The sequence below is a fragment of the Dipodomys merriami genome, unplaced genomic scaffold, assembly GCF_024711535.1.
Source record: "Dipodomys merriami isolate MVZ:Mamm:240054 unplaced genomic scaffold, mDipMer1.0.p SCAF_2478, whole genome shotgun sequence".
Taxonomy (NCBI): Eukaryota; Metazoa; Chordata; class Mammalia; order Rodentia; family Heteromyidae; genus Dipodomys; species Dipodomys merriami.
Window position 1 is genome coordinate 970 of NW_027203913.1, and position 9209 is coordinate 10178.

General features: G+C 45.5%; 2 long non-coding RNA genes across 3 annotated transcripts; one reads left to right on the plus strand and one right to left on the minus strand.

Moving 5' to 3' along the window:
• Positions 1–264: 264 nt before the first annotated feature.
• On the plus strand, positions 265–8909 carry LOC138836052 (uncharacterized). Of its 2 annotated transcripts, none has more exons than XR_011374887.1 (2): positions 265–867; positions 979–8909. It is a non-coding gene; the product is annotated as an uncharacterized lncRNA (long non-coding RNA). The 2 variants fall into 2 exon arrangements; XR_011374888.1 differs by having other exon boundaries at positions 982–8909.
• Positions 5613–7922, minus strand: LOC138836053 (uncharacterized). Its single transcript, XR_011374889.1, has 3 exons — positions 7616–7922; positions 7059–7114; positions 5613–5724 (listed from the first exon to the last, which is right to left on the minus strand). It is a non-coding gene; the product is annotated as an uncharacterized lncRNA (long non-coding RNA).
• Positions 8910–9209: the final 300 nt, after the last annotated feature.

The following is a 9209-nucleotide window of genomic DNA, read 5'->3' on the forward strand; positions in this document are numbered from 1 at the left end:
TGGCGAATTGACATCATCGGATGAGCAGCATATATGGCTTATTTATTGACAGTCGAGGTCCAAGCCCTGACTAGGCCCAAAGCCTTAGCCTCACTCTTGGTCCATGGAGATGGAAGACTATCCAGGCAGATGTGTCTCAAAACAGCAATGCTGCTGAGTTTGGTGTGTGTGGTTGTTTGGGGTGTGTGTGGTTGTTTGGGGGGTGTGTGGTTGTTTGGGGTGTGTGTGGTTGTTTGGGGGGGGGTTGTTTGGGGGTGTGTGGTTGTTTGGGGTGTGTGTGGTTGTTTGGGATGTGTGTGGTTGTTTGGGATGTTTATGATTGTTTGGGGTGTGTGTGTGTGGTTGTTTGGTGTGTGTGTGTAGTTGTTTGCGGGAGTGTGGTTTGGTTTCCTGCTCATCAGCCTTGGTGGGTGCCATCTTCTCCCCTCCCCATGGGATGCTCTCTGCTCACAGTGGTGTGACCTGTACCCCTCTCTATTCTCAGTGTGTAACCTGTACCTCCTCTCTGCTCTTGGTATGACTCTGTCCACTCTCTGCTCTTGGTAGTGTGACTTGTATCCCTTCTCTGTTTTTGGTGTGACCTGTACCCCCTCTCTGCTCTTGGTGTGACATGTACCCCAGGGCTAATTTAGGCCATTGGGATTTAGAATGCAGTTGGAGGTGGGAAGGAGAGGGGACTGGAGAGGGAGGCTGGGAGAAGAGGTCTGGTCCCACACCTGCTCGCTGCTCCTCAGGGCACCTCTGTGCACTCCACAGGGCCACTGTGAAGCCTGCTGGGGAGGAGCTCTATCCTGGCTGTCCAGGGCCCCGCGGAAGGAAAAGCAAGGGAGGAACGCGCTTGAAAATAACATCGTGACTGTTCATGGGGTAGAGTTCTGCTTTTGCCAGCTTCATTTTTAATGAAAGGATGGAAATGTCCAGAGGCAGGGCGGTGGCTAATGGAGTTGCATTGTCCTCTTCTTATTGGAGTTTCAACAGCAGGGCATCCAAGCTCACTCTCTGAGACTGCATTCACGCCAATGTGCAATATGAAATGGAGTCCCTTCCGCATTCACCTCTCTCTAGTCCCGGGCCTGGAACAGCAACTTAGTCTTCACCTGGTCTGATTTGAAGGGATGATTCTCCAGCGCCCACTCCTTTTCTTATGTTGACAGTGGTAGTGGTGGGGGGGGGGCACAAATTTACATGACAAAGGACATAGTTCACCTTTTTCACCTGGGAAGTACTTGTGTTTGTTTTCTGGGTAGATAAACTACATTTAAATGGCATGAAGGATTAAATAAAGTGTTATATTTATTTCCTTACCATTGTTAAGGACTAAGTACTTCTGGGCTTTCTTTTTCTTTTTTCTTTTTTACTATCTGGCAGCAAAAATGCCAGCTCAAGTAGAAGTGTGGTTCAAGTGGTAAAATGCCAGCTTTGGAAGAAAAAGCTAAGGAAGAGCATGAGGCCACCAGATTGAAGTCTAGGCTTCCAGTCCCAGAGGCAGGCTGTGTGTCACAGCCCATTGGGGTCACCCAGCCCAGCACTGCGTAACAGACAGTGAAAGGGTCAGGACATGACTGCCATCATTTTGTTTTTCTTTGCATGCTAGGCTTTGAAGTCAGGGCCATGCCCTTACTAGACAGAAGTTATACCATCTGAGCAATGCCTCCGGCCCTGTTTGCTTTATTTATTTTTCAAATACGGCTTCCAGGCTGACCCATCAGCACCTCTCATGCATACTTGGATCATTAATGTCAGCTGCCCACGGCACTCATTCTCCCTCCCCCCCCAACTCCTTGGAGTCCAGCTGGAGGCTCACTGCGGACACATCCTCATGGCTGCTGTAAATGGAAGGGACCCTGGTCATCAGCAAATGGCAGTGTGAGGCCAAGCAAGGTCAGAACTGGTCAGGAATCAGGACTGGTAATGACTCTGTGCTTAGGGGCAGGCATAGCTCCTGATGAGTGGGTAGAGGACTGGACTATGTAGCTTCAGTGTATCTGTTTTCGGGCGGTGACTATCATAGACACATTTGGGTTTTGTGAGGTTTTTGAACCGTGAGGATGGAAGTCAGCTTGAGACTCAGCTGTGGATGGGTTGGTTGGTCCGTCCCATGTGCCTGGGACACAGCTTGCTTTGGCAACTAGGTAGCAAGTTGCCCTTACGACGTAAGTTTATGATTTTCTCAAGTAGAGACTATATTAAACTCCACGAAGGCACAAGGCTTGACTTGTTCTGGCCACAACTAGTTCCTCCTATTGTCTCCAGACAGAGCAGCAGCTCCACAAATAAGGGATGGGAGGGGGGCATCACCCAGGAAGCATTGTACTTGTAACCTGACTTCTGGAATTGTTACCCTGGGTGCAACCCCATCAAAATACTAATAAAAAAGTCATGTTTTCTTATTTGTTATGAACAAATAAGAAAAATAATTTTAAACAACCACACTCTATAACCCATAGATAATTACTTCTTTTTTTTTTTTTTTAAGAAACAATCATTGGGCTGGGAAGGTGGCTCAGTGGTAGGGCGCTTGCCTTGCATGCTCGAGGCCCTGAGTTCGATTCCTCAGCACCACATAAGCAGAAAAAAAAAGCCGGAAATGGCGCTGTGGCTCAAGTGGTAGAGCGTTAGCCTTGAGCTGAAGAGCTGAGGGACAGCGCCCTGACCCAGAGTTCAGCCCCCATGACCGGACCCAAAAAAAAAAAAAAAAGAAACAATCATTGTTGGAGAGTTTTCTTTGAAATACAAAAACTCTTCTTGGAAGCTTATCTGTGTATTAGACAACAGAGCCCCTGAGTTTGAGTTTGCAAAGACTTGGAAATGGAGACTTTCAGGATGATTGCACTCCTTCCCGGCAGTGTGTTTCCATACCCATGCATTCCCACAAAAATTTCCTCCAGTCATTTTTGGCCCTCTAATCTTTGTTACCTAGTTTAGAAAACAAAACTTGGGGAAAGTCATGTGAATTGAAAGTTGTGCTTTTCTGTATATGGTTAAAGAGATCTTCCTTTGGGAACTGCCTACATTTCTTTGCTGTTTTCGGCAAGTTCTCCTGGCTCTTGCTGCTCTCTTTCTTCCTTAGAGGATTCTGTAAGGTCTATCCATCATCCAGTTACCAAAATGCACCTCACTGGGGAAGGAAAAATAGTTGGCGTAGCTGAGTGTTTGAAAGGAAATAGGAGAAAAGACATGCCTCCACACATTGAACCATCTCTGATGCGCTTTGGGAAATTCATAATGACAGATGGGTTGGGGAGAAGGAGACACACTCCACAGTGGGCTTCCTTTCAGATCCAGAGCTCCTTCCAAGGTGGTCTGAGCTATTCTTAGCAACTGGGGCTCCACACATTCACCCTGCCCCCCCAGAAGAGAAGACTGCTTGAGGCAGCTTTGTTGCTTAGAATTTTGCTCCAAACAAGAGCCAAACCAGGCAATGCAGGCATAGATGTGGAGAAATCTAGAAGTCTATTTCATAGAACTTGAAGGACCAAGGCACCTGACTTCTCAGGACCTGTGCTTCTTCAGTCCTCTGATAGGAGTGAGAAGTTCTTTCTGTCGCATTTGGAATTCTGAAAGAAGTGATGAGAATATTCGTAGGGAATGGTGGAGATAGGAAGGTTCCATAGTCCCTATCTTTTGGACACTTGCAGTGTGGAAATCATTGAAATTGTTTTCCCCTTCTCTTGTTTATTCAACTCTACCTATCATTGGTTGATGGCTCAGATTATCTCCCTTCCCCCCCCCAACCCCCAGTGTAGTAATGCATTTCAGGGTAATGCAGAATTTCAATTTGGGGTGTAGAGTGATATGGTTTGATCATGTGTTACAGAGTTGAAGTTCTGAGACCCCGCCTCCCCCATGGAGTTAGGAACTTTGCGCTATGTAGTCACTCTAAGAGCACCTGTGGATTCTTTCCTAGGCTCTCATACTTAGCCACGGACCATGAGCTTGAGCTCTGCCTCTGATGGGCACCAGTTCAGTGTCCATTTTCACCGTGAACACATTTGTGTGGACAGGACCTTCTGTTTGGGGAGGGGGGGCATACCGTGGTGGCTGTGGCAAGACAGAGAAAATACCTACGTCTGTAAAGGTGTACCCAAGCTGAATCCACAGACTTGTATTCCCAGAATGGCCTCAACTGGTGATCCTCCAGATCTGAGTTCCCTGAGTACCAAGGATTATAGGCACCAGTCATGGATTCCTGGCATGATGCCTAAATATTGCAGCGGATGCAAGGAGTTTGAGAAGTGGCGACTGCCTTACAGGGGGTTGTGAACTCCATAGGGACCACAAATGCCTTTGAGAGGGAAGAGAAGGAGGGAAAACCCTAGGATGTCTTTTAATTTAGTATACTTACTGGAGATACTAGGAACCACTGGAAGTACAGAAACTTAAGCTTTTGACCTTTTTTCTCTGGCCAGAGACTGTTCATTGAATTTGCAGCCCCTTATTCTGCTGCAGATGTCAAATCAGAAGCCATCTATCCACCACAGGCAGCTTTATTAAATGTTCAAATTGGTTATGGAAGTGCCCTGCCCACCTGCACTGGCCTCTTTCCCTTACCCAGCTAAAAAGACTCCTTGCAGACACACCCTCATGGCTGCTTTGCCTGCTGTGATCTCAGCTCCTTTCCAAATGCTTGCCTTGGCAGCTTCCCCTCCATCGTGCCTGTGCCTCTCGGACTGGGTTCCCATGGTGGTTGGATATTGAGCTGCTTGTTAGAGGAGGAAACAAGGGCTGTTGTGTACAATGGCAGGCCTGAACTGGCCCTGAGGCAGGGCAGACGCTCTCCCAGGTGGGACTTGTCAGGGCCCAGGGCAGGCATCCTGTCACTGGGCCTTGGGTCACTGTGGTGAGCAGCGGTCACACTGGAACTTCTCTTTCTCAGAGAACAACAGGTTATATCTGACCAGATTGTCTTCTCTAGGGAATCTGGTTCTCCACCAACTCCTGGGGGATGCCTGGGGCTTGAGTCCATGCCAGGCTTCACTCCTGTCCAGAACTTTTCATTCCAGAAGTTTCAACCACTCAGCCAACCCCCCGCCCTTTGCTGCATTCTCTTCTCTGATTCTGTGGCTTACACTCTTCATTTTCTATGAACTGTGAGTTTCCCTTCTGGCTATCCTTGGTTCCTTCCCTTTAGTTTGATTGTGAATAGGGTCCTACTTTGCTTCTAGAAACTTCTTTCCTTCTACCTCTCATTTGGGGGATACTTTACTATACTTCTTTTGGGGGATTCAAGAGTGTTTATGAATTGTTTCTTAAGTGGGCAAACTGCACATACTCTTTAGAGCAGTTTGTGTGTGGGAGGGTGTGCGTACGTGCAGTTTGTGTGTGTGGGGGGGTGTGTACGTGTACATATGTGCTTCAACACAACTTCAGAAGAGAGGTTCCGCTCCTGATTTCCTGATTCAGAGAATGAGGTACAGAAGATTCAACCCTGAGTAGTGAACAGGGGAGGGCCAGGCAGCCTGAGCTCCAGACCTTGTTCTCTGTACATCACCATCTTATGTGACAATGGGACAAGTCTCAGTGTCAGAGCAGCAAAAGTACTGAGTTGAAACATTCAACCAGGGGAATCTTTTACAGATTATGCCCTCATGAAATGATCGATTTGGCAGGGGTTTGGAGTAACACATGTATGAATTTATTGTAGGAATGTATTAGATCAGTTCTCTTCTCCTCCGTCCTGAGGCTTTGGGATGGTTGCTGACTGGTTCACTTGCAGGAGTTTTCCTGTTCATAGCGCATGAGCAAAATGAGGGTGAGAAAGTGCACAGAGGAAACTGATCATTGACAATTATTTGAGCTCTTCTGCTCCCTCTATCTGATAGTGCCAGCGACTTCTTAACTGGCATGGACTGTTTGCTCTAAGATAGTTTCCTCTTTTCACACAAACTCACAAACTGGTGAACTGTCATACTGTGTCTTTTCAGGAGTATCCAAATGTAAGGCTGGCTGACAGCTAGTTTGTTGACTCCTAGAAGATAATAGCTATTGTCTCCGAACAGATTTGTTTCAAAGATTCTTTACCTGAGTTCTGGAACCACTTGTGAGGTGAAAGATCTCTATCAAGCTGGGAGGAAAGGCCACCATGTTGGGTGCAGCCTGCAGGGAGTAGACTCAGCCATTCTATTTGTACACCCTACATCTCTTTGTGGCTGTGGAGGACCAAAACTTTGAATGCCCTTTCACTATTTGCTGCAAAGTGTCCCAGGCTTTTCATATCTTACTTGCTGAATGGGTTTGAATGGTCAATGCAATCTAAGCTATACACATGGGAACTCAGATAAGCTATACAGGGAATTGTATTTAATCAAAGACTTCAAACAATAGAAATTAAGAGGCAATGGTGTGTTTGTACATTTAGGTTTCACTCTAAAAAAAATAAAACCAAACTGAACAAAAATTGATCTCAGTGCTTAAGAGGAAAATCTGCTTTTAACAATTTCAACAAAGGTTGATTCCCCCCCATCTTAAAAAGCCCCGTCAAACTAACTTCTTAATGATTTATTAACCAATGAGGAAATAATGAGGACTACAATTCCTTTGAATTGTATAAACCTGCATAAAAGATAGATCAAAATGACAGTCCAAGATAAATGAATGTTGAACTGATCTATTGAACTCTTCTAAAATACTCAGGTCGAAAAGAAGCCTAGATCCAGGCTACCTACTTGAACAATAAAAAGACCAGCTCTTGTTGGTTCCAGTTGAGGATGTGGATGGTATGCTTTAGGTCCAGGAGGAAGGTCAATCAGCTAAATATGTCAGAACCCTTGGAGCAGAGGGAGAGCTGTGTGGACAGGCCTTGGGTTTGACCTCAGAGCCTCACCCTGGGTAAGCTGGCCACCACCACTTGGCTGGTGCTCATCACAGCCTTATCTTTTGTGTTTTGAATCTGCTTTTTGTCTTGTCATGGTCTGATGAATATTTGTTAAGTTCTTGTTACTGCTGGTACCAGCTGCATGCCATGGCCATTATGGTAAAGAAGACACATGCTTTCGGCCCTTCAATGGTAAGATCTGGATGAGAAAAACCACTTATTCATCATGTATCGCTACACATACCTGTAATCCAAGCTACTTGGCAGATGAAGGTAGGAGAATTAGGATCTGCGGTCAGCCTGGGCAAAAGAAGAGATCTTATCTAAAAAAAGAAACTAAAAGCAAACAGAATGGGGGGTGTGGCTCAAGTGATAGAGGTCTTACCCAGCAAACATGAGACCCTGAATTCAATCTCCTACACTGCAAGAGAAGGAGGAGGAGGAGGAGGAGGAAGAGGAGGAAGGAAAGCAGAAGAAGAAGGTGGAGGAGGAGGAGAAGCAGCAACAGAAGACGGAGGAAGAGGAGAAAGAGGGGAGGAGGAAGAAGAGATGGGAAAGGAGGGAGAAGAGGAGGAAAGGAAGAGGAGTATGAGACGAGGAAGAAGTAGAAAGGAGAGGAAACAGAAGAGGAGGAGGAAGAGAAAAGATGAGTGAGTTATTTCCAGATAAAGAGAAGGCAGTTTGGGAATGGGGATATTCGATTAGCTCACAAATGGATTTACTGTTACAATAAACACACTATAACTTAAAGGCATCGGAAGTCATAAATACATGAGATACCCGTTATCCACTGAAACTCACAGCTTAGCAGCAGCTGTCCACCTTGTGGTCATGTGGCTGACTTGGGGCTTCTAACTGCGGCCCACTGCCCGAGTTTTGAGAGCAAAGCCTCCTGCATAGTCCTGGCCTGGGAAAAGATCCAAATGCAAAGTTCTAAGTGGAACGAGCAGGGTCATCCATCTAGAGAAGGACTGGTGTTCTGTCCACTGCATCCTGTCTTCCCTTCAGAGTAAAGGACGGATATCCTTCTCCGCTGTGGTCACAGTTGGGAGGGATTGCTTTGTGGGGAGTGGAGGCGTGGTGTAACGATGCCTTGTGTATGAAGACGGCAAGCTATTTTCTCTTCTGGACTCTGTGATCTGTATCATGGTTTGATTGGCTGGAAGCCAATCTCAAGCTAAAATTCCTACCCTGCCCCACCTCCCCTTGGAATACAGAGGTCATTACGTAGTACTCATTGTGTATTTCTGTATTAACTCCTTTCCTGTCTCCATTGTATGCTGGTATCCATATCTTTCTACTTTCCCATTCTCTCATACACCTAGTTTATCAGAGCAGTTCTGGAATACAGGAAGTTATAAATAATTAAAATGTATTAAATTGCCTGGGCCTAGGGTGGAATTTGAGAGCTTTGTTTTGCTCTTCTTTGCTGCCGAGGGGCGAGCCGAGCCATCCTGTTGCTCTCCTGCCTTCCACTCACTTGGCCTTCCCATAGACCTCGGCGGTTTTTGCTGCTGGGTTTGCCATCCAGGCTTGGTTTAGGTTCTCCCTGAATCTTTGTCAGTAACCTTGGTCTAAGGAGCCTGGGTGTCTTTTCCCCTGAGCTCATACTTGAATCACTCCACAGGTTTGTCTTGCCTTTCTTGTCTTCATAAATTGTAATAGCTTCTTTTGTCTTAGACACAGAGGTACAAGGAAGGGTTAAGAGCTGTGGAATGCTGGGTGCTTGCTCCCCAAATCCCTGTAGTCTGGAGCAAGGAGATAAGATTAAATTTTGCAAATCTCTTTACAAGTCCAGTTGAAAATAAGAACCTCCTTACTTTTCTTAGAGGGATAGATCTGTCTGATAGTGACCCTGAGTTTGTAGCCAAAGGCAACTTTTAGAAACCTTGAGTGGTATTGGGCTCTGTCACTGACTGGTAACTCCAGGTTAATGGCTTTGTTGTATGGTTTCATTGTTCTCAGTGGAGTGTTAGCTCCTCCCCATAGTCCAGGGGATAAAAGGTGAATTGTTTGGTATAATATCTAATGATCAATATATATATATATATATATATATATATATATATATATATATATATATATATATATATAACTACTACCATTAGTCTGCCTTCTGCTTATTTGTCACATTAGTTAGTTGGTCTATCTTCTGTAAAGATTATTTATAACAATTATGGTCATTACTATATCCACCATAGAGGAACCATATGAATACACACTTAACATCTTTATTTTTCTGTAAACTTGCCTTTTATAAGTGCTCACTCCTTCTTTTCTTCCCTTCCCTCCCTTCTTTTTCTTCCCTTTTTTGTGCTTGAGCTGAGTCTTGAACTTATGGCCTCTTGCTTGTTTGGCTCTTTTGTTGATGGATGATGCTCAGTCCCTTGAGTCT